The 13,777-nt window shown below is 45.5% G+C and overlaps 1 protein-coding gene across 1 annotated transcript in view; it reads right to left on the bottom strand.

Moving 5' to 3' along the window:
- Nucleotides 1-13,540, bottom strand: part of NPFFR2 (neuropeptide FF receptor 2) — a 45,633-nt gene extending 32,093 nt beyond the window's left edge. Inside the window, exon 1 of the mRNA XM_030563919.1 lies at nt 13,479-13,540. The gene's annotated coding sequence lies outside the window, so the exon portion shown is untranslated. The remainder of the gene's footprint in view (nt 1-13,478) is intronic.
- Between the last annotated feature and the right edge of the window lie 237 nt (nt 13,541-13,777).

Here is a 13,777-nt window from a genome sequence, read left to right as displayed (position 1 = left end):
AACTGTTACCCTCTCTCCTCCAGAAGGGGGCCAAAATGAGACTGACTCAGCTGGAGAAATGGTTCACTATTGATTCAAGGAAAAGGCAAAGAGTCTCCAGGGAGGAAGCCCTGTGAGTGTGCTCCTCTCCAGACCAGGAACCTTTGCAAACTAGTCAGATCCCAACTGAGGGTACCGTGATGGGCCCTATGGGACTGTTAAAGGACTGAGCTCAGGAAGGGCTGCAGGGACACACCAACTGAAGATACTGTGCTGACTGGACTGTTAAAGGACTAAGCCCAGGGAGGGCTACAGGACGTTACTGAGGACTCTTGAGATGGGCCTAGTTAGATTGTGTGCCCCAGAAGGGGTTGGTTTGTTTTCGCACATGGTCTGTGTTTGACTTGGCAGATAGATGAGTCATCAAAGACCTGCCTCATGAATGCAGCGACTGACAAGGTGCTGTGAGCAGAGGAAACAGAAGAAAAACTACAGGCAAGCACACACTCAACCAAGGGACGCTTGCATGAGGTGAGTGCGCGCCGGCACAAAACTCCTATTTTGCTTAGCCACCTTGTGGCTTATTGTAGAAAACCCTGTGGTTACAATGTGGGGACGCATTGTCCCAAATCAGTGAAATGGCCATCTGAGCTTACAATTCATAAAACTTTAAAAGAGAGAGCTCTCAGTTCTAGATAATTAGTTTATAGGTGCTGGTAACCTGTCTCTGGCAGAGACTGTACTTAATGCGTCAGCAGATGGGGTCATATATTTACGTAGCACCTCTCATCCCAGATTGCTTTATAATTATGAGCCCCATAATCCTCTCCCACCCAAAAACTTCCTGCTTCAGGGTATAAGCCAACCACTGTATCAGGAACAATGGAACTTGAGTCAGAGAGCCAATGTTCCCGGGAGCTTCTGTTAGTGATGGGTCACTTGTGGAAGAGGGAACATGGGGAGTTACCCAGCTACACAGAAAGAGCAAGGCACAGGTTTTAATAAAGTTTCACTTGTTCAACTTAAACCTCATTCAGCTTCACTTTTTCACATTGCATATTCTTAATTGTCAAAGTATCTAACAAGGGTTATAATCGTTTTCTATATTTTAAACTGAAATTTGCTGACCAGATGAGTCTCACAGTGAAGGCTGTGCAACAGTAGTGGTAGACTGTGTGCTCATAGTTTGTACTGCTTGGGAGTAGATATAAATGTACATGAACATCTAATGTAATGTGTCTCCTTTATCAGAGGGGTAGCCATATTAGTCTGGATCTGTAAAAGCAGCAAAGAATCCTGTGGCACCTTATAGACTAACAGACGTTTTGGAGCATGAGCTTTTGTGGGTGAATACCCACTTCGTCAGATGCATGTAGTGGAAATTTCCAGGGGCAGGTATATATATGCAAGCAAGCTAGAGATAATGAGGTTAGTTCAATCAGGGAGGATGAGGCCCTGTTCTAGCAGTTGAGGTGTGAAAACCAAGGGAGGAGAAACTGGTTTTGTACTTGGCAAGCCATTCACAGTCTTTGTTTAATCCTGAGCTGATGGTGTCAAATTTGCAGATGAATTGAAGCTCAGCAGTTTCTCTTTGAAGTCTGGTCCTGAAGTTTTTTTGCTGTAGGATGGCCACCTTAAGGTCTGCTATAGTGTGGCCAGGGAGGTTGAAGTGTTCTCCTACAGATTTTTGTATATTGCCATTCCTTATAGATGATTTGTGTTCATTTATCCTTTTCCGTAGAGACTGTCCAGTTTGGCCAATGTACATAGCAGAGGGACGTTGCTGGCATAGGATGGCGTATGTTACATTGGTGGACATGCAGGTGAACGAACCAGTGATGGTGTGGCTGATCTGGTTAGGTCCTGTGATGGTGTCACTGGTGTAGATATGTGGGCAAAGCTGGCATCAAGGTTTGTTGCATGGATTGGTTCCTGAGCTAGAGTTACTATGGTGCGGTGTGCATTTACTGGTGAGAATGTTTCAGGTTGGCAGGTTGTCTGTGGGCGAGGACTGGCCTGCCACGCAAGGCCTGTGAAAGTGTGGGATCATTGTCCAGGATGACAAACTTCACTAAAATAAGACAGGAGATCTACATTACTCACTTCACCTCTCTACAAAGAAAAAGGACTGTAAACTGTCTAAACTTCTACCTGCCACATGGGATGACAACCGTAGTACCCCCAATCCACCCAGCAATATTGTCAATCTATCCAACTACACACTCAGCCCAGAAGAAAAGTCTGTCCTATCTCGGGGACTCTCTTTCTGCCCTGCCACCCCCACCAACATGATACAGTTCTGCGGCGATCTGAAAGCCTACTTTCGCCATCTCCGACTTAAAGAATACTTTCAGGACAACACTGAACAGTGCACTGACACACGGGTACCCTCCCACCAACGGCACAAGAAGAAGAACTCCACATGGACTCCTCCTGAGGGTCGAAATGACAGTCTGGACCTATACATTGAATGCTTCCGCCGATGTGCACAGGCAGAAATTGTGGAAAAACAACATCGCTTGCCTCATAACCTAAGTCGTGCAGAACGCAATGCCATCCACAGCCCCATAAACCACCCTGACATTATCATCAAAGAGGCTTATAAAGGAGGTGCTGTTGTCATCATGAACAGGTCTGACTACCAAAAGGAGGCCGCCAGACAACTCTCCAATACCAAATTCTACAGGCCACTTCCCTCAGATCCCACTGAGGAATACACTAAGACCATCTACTCAGGACATTTCCTACATTAACACCGGAACAAATCAACATATCCTTAGAGCCTCGACCAGGGTTATTCTATCTACTACCCATGATCCACAAACCTGGAAATCCTGGACGCCCCATCATCTCGGGCATTGGCACTCTCGCTGAAGGACTGTCTGGATATGTGGACTCTCTACTCAGACCCTATGCCACCAGCACTCCCAGCTACCTCCGTGACACCACTGATTTCCTGAGGAAACTACAATGCATTGGTGACCTTCCAGAAAACACCATCCTAGCCACCATGGATGTAGAGGCTATCTACACAAACATCCCACACACAGATGGAATACAAGCTGTCAGGAACAGTATCCCTGATGATGCCACAGCACAACTGGCTGCTGAGCTCTGTGCCTTTATTCTCACACACAACTATTTCAAATTTGATGACAATATATATCTCCAGATCAGTGGCACCGCTATGGGCACCCACATGGCCCCACAATATGCCAATATTTTTATGGCCGACCTGGAACAATGCTTCCTCAGCTCTCATCCACTCACGCCCCTTCTCTACCTACACTACATTGATGACATCTTCATCATCTGGACCCATGGGAAGGAGACTCTGGAAAAATTCCACCACGATTTCAACAGCTTCCACCCCACCATCAACCTCAGCCTGGACCAATCTACACGGAAGGTCCACTTCCTAGACACCACGGTGCAAATAAGTGATGGTCACATTAACACCACCCTATACCAAAAACCAACCGACCGCTATGCCTACCTTCATGGCTCCAGCTTCCATCCCGGGCACATCACATGATCCATTATCTACAGCCAAGCACTGAGGTACAACCGCATCTGCTCTAACCCCTCAGACAGAGACCAACACCTACAAAATCTCCACCAAGCATTCTCAAAATTACAATACCCGCATGAGGAAATAAGGAAACAGATCAACAGAGCCAGACGTGTACCCAGAAGCCTCCTACTGCAAGACAAACTCAAGAAAGAAACCAGCAGGACTCCACTGGCCATCACATACAGTCCCCAGCTAAAACCTCTCCAATGCATCATCAGGGATCTACAACCCATCCTGGACAATGATCCCACACTTTCACAGGCCTTGGGTGGCAGGCCAGTCCTTGCCCACAGACAACCTGCCAACCTGAAACATATTCTCACCAGTAAATGCACACCGCACCATAGTAACTCTAGCTCAGGAACCAATCCATGCAACAAACCTTGATGCCAGCTTTGCCCACATATCTACACCAGTGACACCATCACAGGACCTAACCAGATCAGCCACACCATCACTGGTTCGTTCACCTGCACGTCCACCAATGTAACACACGCCATCCTATGCCAGCAACATCCCTCTGCTATGTACATCGGCCAAACTGGACAGTCTCTACGGAAAAGGATAAATGAACACAAATCATCTATAAGGAATGGCAATATACAAAAACCTGTAGGAGAACACTTCAACCTCCCTGGCCACACTATAGCAGACCTTAAGGTGGCCATCCTACAGCAAAAAAACTTCAGGACCAGACTTCAAAAAGAAACTGCTGAGCTTCAATTCATCTGCAAATTTGACACCATCAGCTCAGGATTAAACAAAGACTGTGAATGGCTTGCCAAGTACAAAACCAGTTTCTCCTCCCTTGGTTTTCACACCTCAACTGCTAGAACAGGGCCTCATCCTCCCTGATTGAACTAACCTCATTATCTCTAGCTTGCTTGCATATATATACCTGCCCCTGGAAATTTCCACTACATGCATCTGACGAAGTGGGTATTCACCCACAAAAGCTCATGCTCCAAAACGTCTGTTAGTCTATAAGGTGCCACAGGATTCTTTGCTGCTGTTCCTCCTTTGTAAGCTTTTGTGCCTAAAATGTAGGATCTACTCTGCATAGAAGGTTTTAATTTGTAATTGCCTGTGCATGCAGTACTAGCCTTTTGAAATACTCAAGAAGCTAGCTTTTTAATTCACTGACACTTATGCCTGGGTCACTATTAGTGTTAGAGATGACATTACACTGCTTCATATTATGAATATGCAAAAACTAGGAGAAAGAGATGTGGCCTAACAAGCAGTAGTAAAAACAAGGTCCACAAACAAGTCTTTGCCTCTGCACTGAAGAGGAGTGAAGAGTATTTTGCATCTTTTACTGACCACTTCATCAATAATATGTCAAACCCATTTAACCCTGAATCACATCCAGAGGTGCTTATTGACACATTTACTGGACTGCATGTAATATCAGATGTACAAGAGCCTCTACTGAAAACAAATGGAGAGGTGCACTTGATTCTAATAGGACAGGTAGCTTCTTCAGCCCAGTCATGAAGTCTGATATCAAAACATTTGCTGATGTGGCCAAAAAGACCAAATTTAAGTCTAGCAAAACAATCACAGCAGCTATCAGTCAAGAAATTATTTTCTGCACAGCCCTGTCCTTAGCAGGAGATGATGTTTCAATGGTAACTGTTCTTAGTCACCCAATAGGACCTTTGCCTATGTCCCTTTTCCATGCTGATGGAAGAAGAACAGACAACGCTGAATTAGGACATCAGGTGGAAGCTCAAGCTAAAAAGAATCCATGAGCTGACAGCATACAACAAAGAGTCTGTAGTGTACGTCAGAGATATCATGGCTGTCCTACAAATGTAGCTGGAGACAAATTCCACACATTCATGAATTGTCTGCTAAGTAGTTGAGGTAGGTCCTAAAGGAGTTGACAAAGCTAACTCTGTATATGAAGTGTTTGACAAATATGAGAACAGTAACCCTGTGAAAACTGCAGAAGGACAGCACTGGACAGGATCTAATGTTAGATGCAAGTAATATCAGGTGATTGATGGATGCTCTATGCCTCCATAGAAAAAGTTTCTAAATGTGGCATTCAACAAGTGGTCACTTGTAAAATTCTTCTGTGAATGTATGATTCAAAACGCACTTGACAGCGTAGAAGCTTTCCCAGCACAAACTCTCCTTCTTGCTGGAAGCTTTTCCAATGGTGAAATAGCAAAGTCCATCACCGGTAGAGATGTTGAAGAAGCCCAAGACCTGCACAGTACTCAACAGGAAATGGACACAAGACTGCTTCTGCATGCTGTATGTGCCAATATGGCTTTTGGGTTGCTTGATGTCAAAGGAGCCATAATATTTAGGTCATATGATACAGATGTTTTGTTCCTTGCTGTTCACTACTTTCTGAAAACGGACCACGTAGATAAAATGTGGATTGAAATGTGCACTATCACCAGCACAACTGATTAGCATCGCTTCATACTTATGATGCACTCACTCCTGACTTCCACAACATGCTTCCTGCTATACATGCAGTGACAGGATGTGACTCTGTGTCATCCCTATTTGGTATGGGGGGAAATCTATATTTAATATTGTCAAACCAAAGAGTTACCACTTCAGAGATCTTGCCAAATTGGGAGAAAGTGATGAACAAGCTGCAGTTGCTCCAGCAAGAAAGTTGGTAGCAGTGCTGTATGACCACAGCAAGGAAAAAGGTGATCCACAGAGACCAGAATTGCTTGCGCCTCAATCTAGCCATCAAAAAGGACAAGTCACTGGCCAAACTCACACTATGTGAGGACAGTTTTGAAGAGCATGTCAAAAAAGCATCTTGGCAAACAAAGATTTGGATGTCTTTGCACATAGGTAAGCCAGATATCGGATCACCATTGCAACAGAGATGGAAAAATGTGGATGATAAGCTAATTCTTCTTTTCTTCATGGGCCAGTTAGCTTCTGAGCTTCTATGAGACTTTATTTGTGCCTGTATAAGTAGGGGTTGCTGCACAATCAACTGTGTCTGTAGTCAGAACAATCTTCCCTGCACAAAACTTTGTACATCCAAGGCAATGAAGGCTGTGGTAACCCATGCACTCTCGAGAAAGATCATGATGATGAACAAGATGACGATGATGTTGACTAGAAATGTCACCAGTGCTATTACATTCCAATGATACCTGTACAGATGTATTGTTAGATTTTGTTTTACCCTTTAGATTGCTTTGTGAGGTTTTGATATCACAAATAAATCCATGTTTATGTCTTGAAATAATACACGGAACCATTAAACTAACAAAGATGAATGCAATTATTTCAAAGTGGTCATTTTAATGTGTTGGTGTTTATTCCTGTTTCTTTGGTAAAAGCCCCATCTAACAGCTCCACATCATACCTCATCTTAAAGGAAGCATAAAAAGCTTTCAAATTACATATGATATGACTGTAAGAGGGTACATTAAGTTGACCAAAGGAGTGGTTTCTGCTGCTCACCTAAAATCCCTTACCAAAACAAGAGACCATTTTCTGCCTTTTGGGTATTCCTAATTACTAGTGAAAAAGTTGTGTTCTAATGAGATTCTCATGCAGTAGATTTGCAGTTTCAATTGTAAAGGATGTCACAATTATCCGGGCAGATGAGAGTTCTTTTTTAACATAAGGATACAGAACACCCAGACTAGATTTTTGTAACAATGTGAAAGAATAATAGTGGCTTAGCTTTAAAAAATATGCAATATTTCTAATGTACATTTTCTAAAACTCCCTAAAAACAGAAATACTCTCACTGTAAAGTGTGTGGCATACTGTGATGGGGTGTCCACCGCACACAGGACTGGAAGCGGTTAAGGTAGGCCTACTAACTCCACAGGCTGGGGCCTCAAGGAAGAGTCAAGGAGCAGGGATTGATTGCAAGCAGGCTGCTGCTGGGAAAGGGTAGTCACTCCCTGGGAAGAGGGAGGAGGATTTGGAGCTGGTACACCCAGAGCAAGGAGGGGAGCCAGGAGTGGAAGGAAGTGGTCCAGGGAAGAAGCAGTGAGGGCTAGGAGAGGAAAGTCCTGAACTGCTGATTTGAGGGTCCCTGGCCACTGGGGAAGTGGCACAGGCAGGGCAGTGAACTGGAAGACTGCTTGGGTCACTGTGGGAGTGACAGAGAATTTGGAGGAGTATACCCCTTCCTCCCAGAAGGGGGGAAAATGCTGAGTGACCTAGCCTGAGGGCTGAGTCACAAAGATGATGCTGCAGCTCTTGGGACAAGGGAGGAGCTGCAGACTAGAGAGAGAGAGATGGTGTGATGGCATGTGATCACAAGAAGGGGGTTCACCCTCAAGTGCTAATCCCCAGAGTGACCAGGAGGAGGCAGTGAATGGTGTGCCCTGTCACACACACACAGAATATATGACTGGTGACCAGGGGTTCCCATAGACACTCCTGCTATCTCTTGGCAAAACACTATCCTCCTAGCACTGAATTATTAGAGCCTGATTGTGCAATCCTTACACTGGTGAAGACTCCTGCAAGTGGTCCTACTGGCTTTAAGGAGACCTTGTGTAAATAAACACCCAGCCGTGTAAGTAAGGGTTGCACAATGAGACCCTTAGAGTACGTGCCCTAATTTTCAGCAGGTGAATTGTCCCATCAATGGGACAATTCACCTGCTGAAAGTTGGGCATCTCTAAATAATCTTGCTGGATTGGGGCCTTCCAGCCCAGGATCTGCTTATTCCAATGTTGTTCACGATCAGTATCCCTTATGAGCCTATAAATTCCAGCTTGCCGGAGGAGGTAATTATTCAGTCATCTACCTAACAAAAGATAAGGCTACATAGTGGGAGAGTTAAGTTTCCTGCATCGTTAGCTTAGATGGCCTTTTCATTACTTCTGTTGTCATGGGAAAAATTCAAAGGAGAAGATAGTTAGCAATAAACTTCCACTGTCTCCTCTCACCCTCCACTCCAATCATCACAAAGTACCCTCTGCTTTGATTTCTATAAGGAGTGTAATTTGAGGACAGCAACGAGAAAATGTAATTGCATGGTTTGGATCAACAGTATTTTTAATTGTCTAGAAACGTGTCTCTCCTGATCATAACCTTTTCTGCTGCATTACCTGTTCTAATTTCAATCTTTTCCTTGCTTCAGGTGGCAGAGCAATGTCCGTAATACTGTATTTCCAACACAGAATAGAGCAGCTGAAAAAAACTCTCTTGTATCCATACCATTAAATACTTGGCTCATTTGCTACACTTGGCTGACTGGAACCTGTCTTAGAATGAATAGGGTCTTGATCTGATCAAGTTCAAAGCACTGCCTGTGGGGGGCTAAGCAACCTACAACTACTTCAGAAGTCAGTGGAATTTAAAGGTGCTCCGCAGTTTACAGGATCAGGTGCTACACAGATGACCTTGTGAAAATGACTTCTTTCAGCTTCATCGAGGGCAGTGGTTCCCAAACGTTAACAACCCACGAACCCCTTTCACTAAAATGTCAAGTCTCACGAACCCCTTCCTAAAAATTAATATTTCCAGGGTTTTTCTCCTTTCCTGGAGTATAAATTATAAAAAGCAGTGATCTTGGAAATATAAAATTTGTTTTTATGGCATGCTTCTTACACACTATTTTTTATTATTGATCATTATAGTATTTTTATTATATTATGAAAACGGCAACACTCTTCCAAGATCTCGCTTTCGTAGCTTGTATCACTTTGAATAAGCCTGTTATAAGACAAGGCTCCTATGTTGCATCAAGGAATATCCAGTGTGAAACAGCAAAGGGATTTAAGAAGCCAACTCAAAGAGTTCCTCCTACACAAGCATTCAGGTCCTGAGCACTCCAGGCAAACAGCGCATGTTACAACAAAGCTTAAACTTGTTCTTCATAATAATTTTAAAAACAACACTAGCTGCCTATTTAATTTTAAAAACAGAAAAAAATATCCACCTCTCTTTCCATTTCTTATAAGGAATCTTGAAGTTTAAATCTCCTCAGTGTGATAGACATGCTTGCTTTGATCTGCTTAGCTCTTGGAAGTCCAGGGGCTCCAGGATGCTGGCCCCATGTTGCCCGGGGTTCCTAGGGACAGCTCTGTCCACCATGAGGGAATTTCCCCCCCCAAGAACCCCTTGTAACTTTTCATGAACCCCCAGGGGTTCACAAACCCCAATTTGGGAACCACTGATCTAGGTGTACAATGTTCCATGTTCAGCATTTTCACCTTAACTTTCAAATCTTATTTCTGCAAGTACCCCCATTTCTTTCTGTACTCAGATGGTATGAATGAATAATGCCAACTCACTGGACTAAGGGCTGCAGGATCAGGTCCCATATCAGTGTATATCATTATTTCTATAGAAGGTATCTAATAAGTTTGGATTGATGAATGGAAGAGAGAGAATATAATGTGAAAATATAAGAATTTGGACGTAATTTAGCTATTACAAGGTAACTCATAACCAACAAGCCCCATGCAGCAAGAAACAAACATTCTAGTGGAAATCTTCACTGTTAAAAACCCAATGCTGTTTCTAAGAACCAAAAGTTGTGATGCCACGAGAGCTCAGATTCTGCAGTGCCCTGTGGCCCTCGTGGCATAAAGGGGCTGGAACCTCTCCTAGGTAATAATTCTGACATAAGGAGGGTCCCCAGCAGTGGTGGCTCTGTTTTTTGCTGCCCCAAGCACTGCAGTCAGGTGTCCTTCGGTGGCACGCCTGCGGACGGTCCACTGTTCACACGGATTTGGCAGCATTTCTGCAGGTGATCTGCCATTCCCACGCCTTCGGCGTACCCGTTGCTGAATTGCTGCCAAAGCCACGGGACCGATGGACCTCCCGCAGGCATGCTGCCGAACACTGCCTGACTGCTGCCCTCACACCAACCGGCAGGCCGCCCCCCCCGTGGCTTGCCGCCCCAGGCATGCACTTGCTGCGCTGGTGCCTGGAGCCACCGCTGGTCCCCAGGCACTGTATAGCTGCCACAACAGATCTACTCTGTCCCCTGCACCCCCCAGCATAAGGGGTTTACTGAGGGCATGTAATGGAGGAGAGAGTAGAACAGACTATACCCCAGCTATTCTGTGCTACAGAATGGCCCCTGGAGAGGCTGCTGTAATTTAGGCTGGGTGCTGGGCATGCCCCCAGAAGAGCCTGGAATATATACTGTGCAAAGTTGGCTTAAAGGTGTCAGAGTATAGTAATGGAGGAATGGAGAGTCTGGCCCCAAAAATTGGAGAGCCAAATTTTGATAATTTTCCTCATCTTGAAGAGTATCTGGGGTAGTCCCACTATAAATCAGTAGTGACTAGGACTATTTGTGGACTAAGGCACTTCTCAGTGTGAGAAAAGAGATCAGATTCTGGCCATAAAAAAGCCACTGGCTCACTTATGTAAAAACAGAGCTGGGTAAAGGGTCTAACTCTGAACTGTTAAAATGAATTGAATCCCTCTCAAACTGCAAAGCCCAGGGAAGGCACTACTAAACATGAGAAATGATGACAGAATCTGGTCTTAGCTGAGGAGTGAGAACCTTTATCAGATTAAAATGTGAATTCTGAACACGAATACAAATTTATTTTAACATTGGTAAACCATGTACAGTGTCAAGGTATCAGCCCCTGTCCCTAGAAGTAATTCAGCCAAAAAAGCATCATTACATTTTACCATTTACTAAGGTGCATATTGAGACAGTATATTGTCCGACATGCGTGATCCACTAGTAAATCACTCTCTGCCTCGTCCCGGAGCAAATCACCAAGCCACATGTCAAATTTCAAACTAAAGAGAAATTAATTAGGAGAGTTTTGCCATGAACTTCAATTAATATTATTACTGTATGTATTGCACTGGCAGCCAGTGGCCCCTGCAAAGGATGAGGAATCCACTGTATTCGGCATTGCACACACACAATAAAGAGAGTTGACCCAGAGAGTTCATAATTTAAGTATAGGAGGAGGGTCAGGCCCAGAGAATTTATAAAACAGTTTGTAACAGGAACTATTCAGAAAAATACCAGTGGGCAGTTTTCTGTGCATTCTGCTGTGATCTCTCTATAAAGAGAGTCACAGAGAAATCTTTGTCGTTAAAATACTTGGGAGAGGGGGGTGGGATTCAAAGAGTTCACCCTGACAGTCCATGAAATGCAGAAAGATTCTGCTCTCGTTTACACCTGTGCTCTTAAATCCAGGGAAGTAAATTGAGTTACACCAGTGTAAGGGCAGTAGGACTCCCGCCCAGAATCTGTAATTGTTTTGTTTGGTGACATTGTACACTGTAGCTCCTGCGATGTAATCAGAACTGATATTTAGAAGATGGTAAGCAAAGGGAGTCTTTAAGCGCTAGGTGTGTTTCGCCTGCTGCTTGTAACCATGGATATGCCAATAAAAGGAAAGATAGGAAATGGAAAACATTTTCTTCTCCATTTAGAAGATAACCTGAATGCTCAAATCACCCCCTAAAGGCATATTGTGAGGCAAATGTGCAGCATGTCAGGCTGGGTACAAAGTATTACATTTTATGATAAAGAACAATAGCACCAATTTGTTTTCATGGCTGTCTTCCAGGTTGGTTTTCAGTGCTCACCTGTAGTCTGAGGGTCTGCTTCTCCTCTCACTTGTACCAGCATACATTTGGGATAGGTCCATTTTAATAAATTAAAACGAGTGCGGCAGGACAAAAAAAACCTAGTGTGTACGGCAGAACTTGGCTGCTGTTCTACTGATACCACAGTAAATAATACAGATGCCCCTGAGTAAGTGCACAGCTATGGCCCGGATCCTCTGCTGCTGTAAGCCAGTACCTCTATGCCAATTCAAAGCAGCTGAGGATCAGCCCTATATAAAAATCAGTTCAAGTACGGGGATTTCCACCCTATACACCTTTAGCCATTCACAGTTTAGCACAGGAAAACAGCCACATTGCCTGACCGGGGCAAATAAGCAAATTATCGTTCATCTAGAGGCAAATGCATCAGTTTTGCCAGTCCAGGCGATGATAACCCAGAGCTCCATGCATTATTTAACACCTGAAATGAAACCGACAGCTCCTTTGGATTGTAGCTCTCTCCCGACACAGTGTCTGATTTCTTCATAGTTGAGTGGCTAGTGTGCTTTTAAACCATTGTCACACTCTCACAAGGACTAGTCTTCCCACACTTTTTGCACCAATTAAATAAACTAGAGTGGCTAGAATCGAATGTCGTTCCATGGGTGCAACCCATCTAGTGTGGCAGCGGATATACCAGCATCAAAGTGCTGATACCACATAGCTCATTTCTGTCCATGATCATTAGACCTAAATAAGCACTTTTTAAAGGGTATAACTGTGCCACGCCGGGGGAGTTACCTCCATGTAACTGTATCCGTTTATAAACCCAGTTCCTTAGAGTAGTACAAAAGCTGGGCGTGGATCAACTCTCAGAATAACAGTTTGCCAGCTTCACTCTACTGTATTTAAATGTAAAATTACGGAGTCCGTTAATTGACATGACTACCTGGAGAAGTTGAAGGTGCCAAGGAGCAGGTCTGTGGCAGAAGCGGAAAGGAAGCGCTCCTTGAGTGGCCGGAGCACACTGACCCTTCCGAGCCATTTCCCCGCTGTGGCTGGCGTGAAACACTTTCTTGTGGGTCGGCGAGGTCCAGACGCGCCAGCTTGGGTCAGGATTTCCAACCTGTTACTCGGCAGGGCTGGAAAGACCCCGCTCACGGGTCCAGACAGAAAGACGCTGAAATACACGTGAGCCAAGCCAGCACGCCCAGACTGATGGGTAGGAAAGCCTGGCACGAACTGCCCCGCACACCGCAGCGGAGAGAACCAAGCCTGCCTAGCCGGGACCCGGACAGAAGGGAGTCAGCCAGCTGCGGCGCCAGTGTGATCCGCTGGCTTCCCCACGCATGCACACCCCGGCCCCCGCGCTCCTCCAGCCGAGTTTCCGAACACGCGTGGGGCCGGCTGCCTGCTCCCCCGGCCCACCTACCTGGTCAGCGCAGGGACTCCGCCCGGGGCTCCGCGGCGTCCCCCTGCTGGCCCGGCCCCACGTGCTCCGTGGCCCGGGAGCTGCGCGGCGAGCCGAGGGGGCCCCAGCCCTGCCCCGCTGCCGGGGCCGGCATTTGAGCAGCACTGGAGAGGGGCGGACCTGGGGGGCGGGCGGCCCTCCCCCGTATTGGGGGAGAGGAGGAGGGAGGGAGTCAGAGACGAGCCGTCCGTAGCCAGCCAGAGAAATGCCGCAGAGAGACACCCAGAGGCCGGAGTGCAGCCACCACTCACCCAGCAGCA

Source organism: Gopherus evgoodei, chromosome 5, assembly GCF_007399415.2.
Source record: "Gopherus evgoodei ecotype Sinaloan lineage chromosome 5, rGopEvg1_v1.p, whole genome shotgun sequence".
Lineage (NCBI taxonomy): Eukaryota > Metazoa > Chordata > Testudines > Testudinidae > Gopherus > Gopherus evgoodei.
This window is presented reverse-complemented; position numbering and strand designations above follow the sequence as displayed.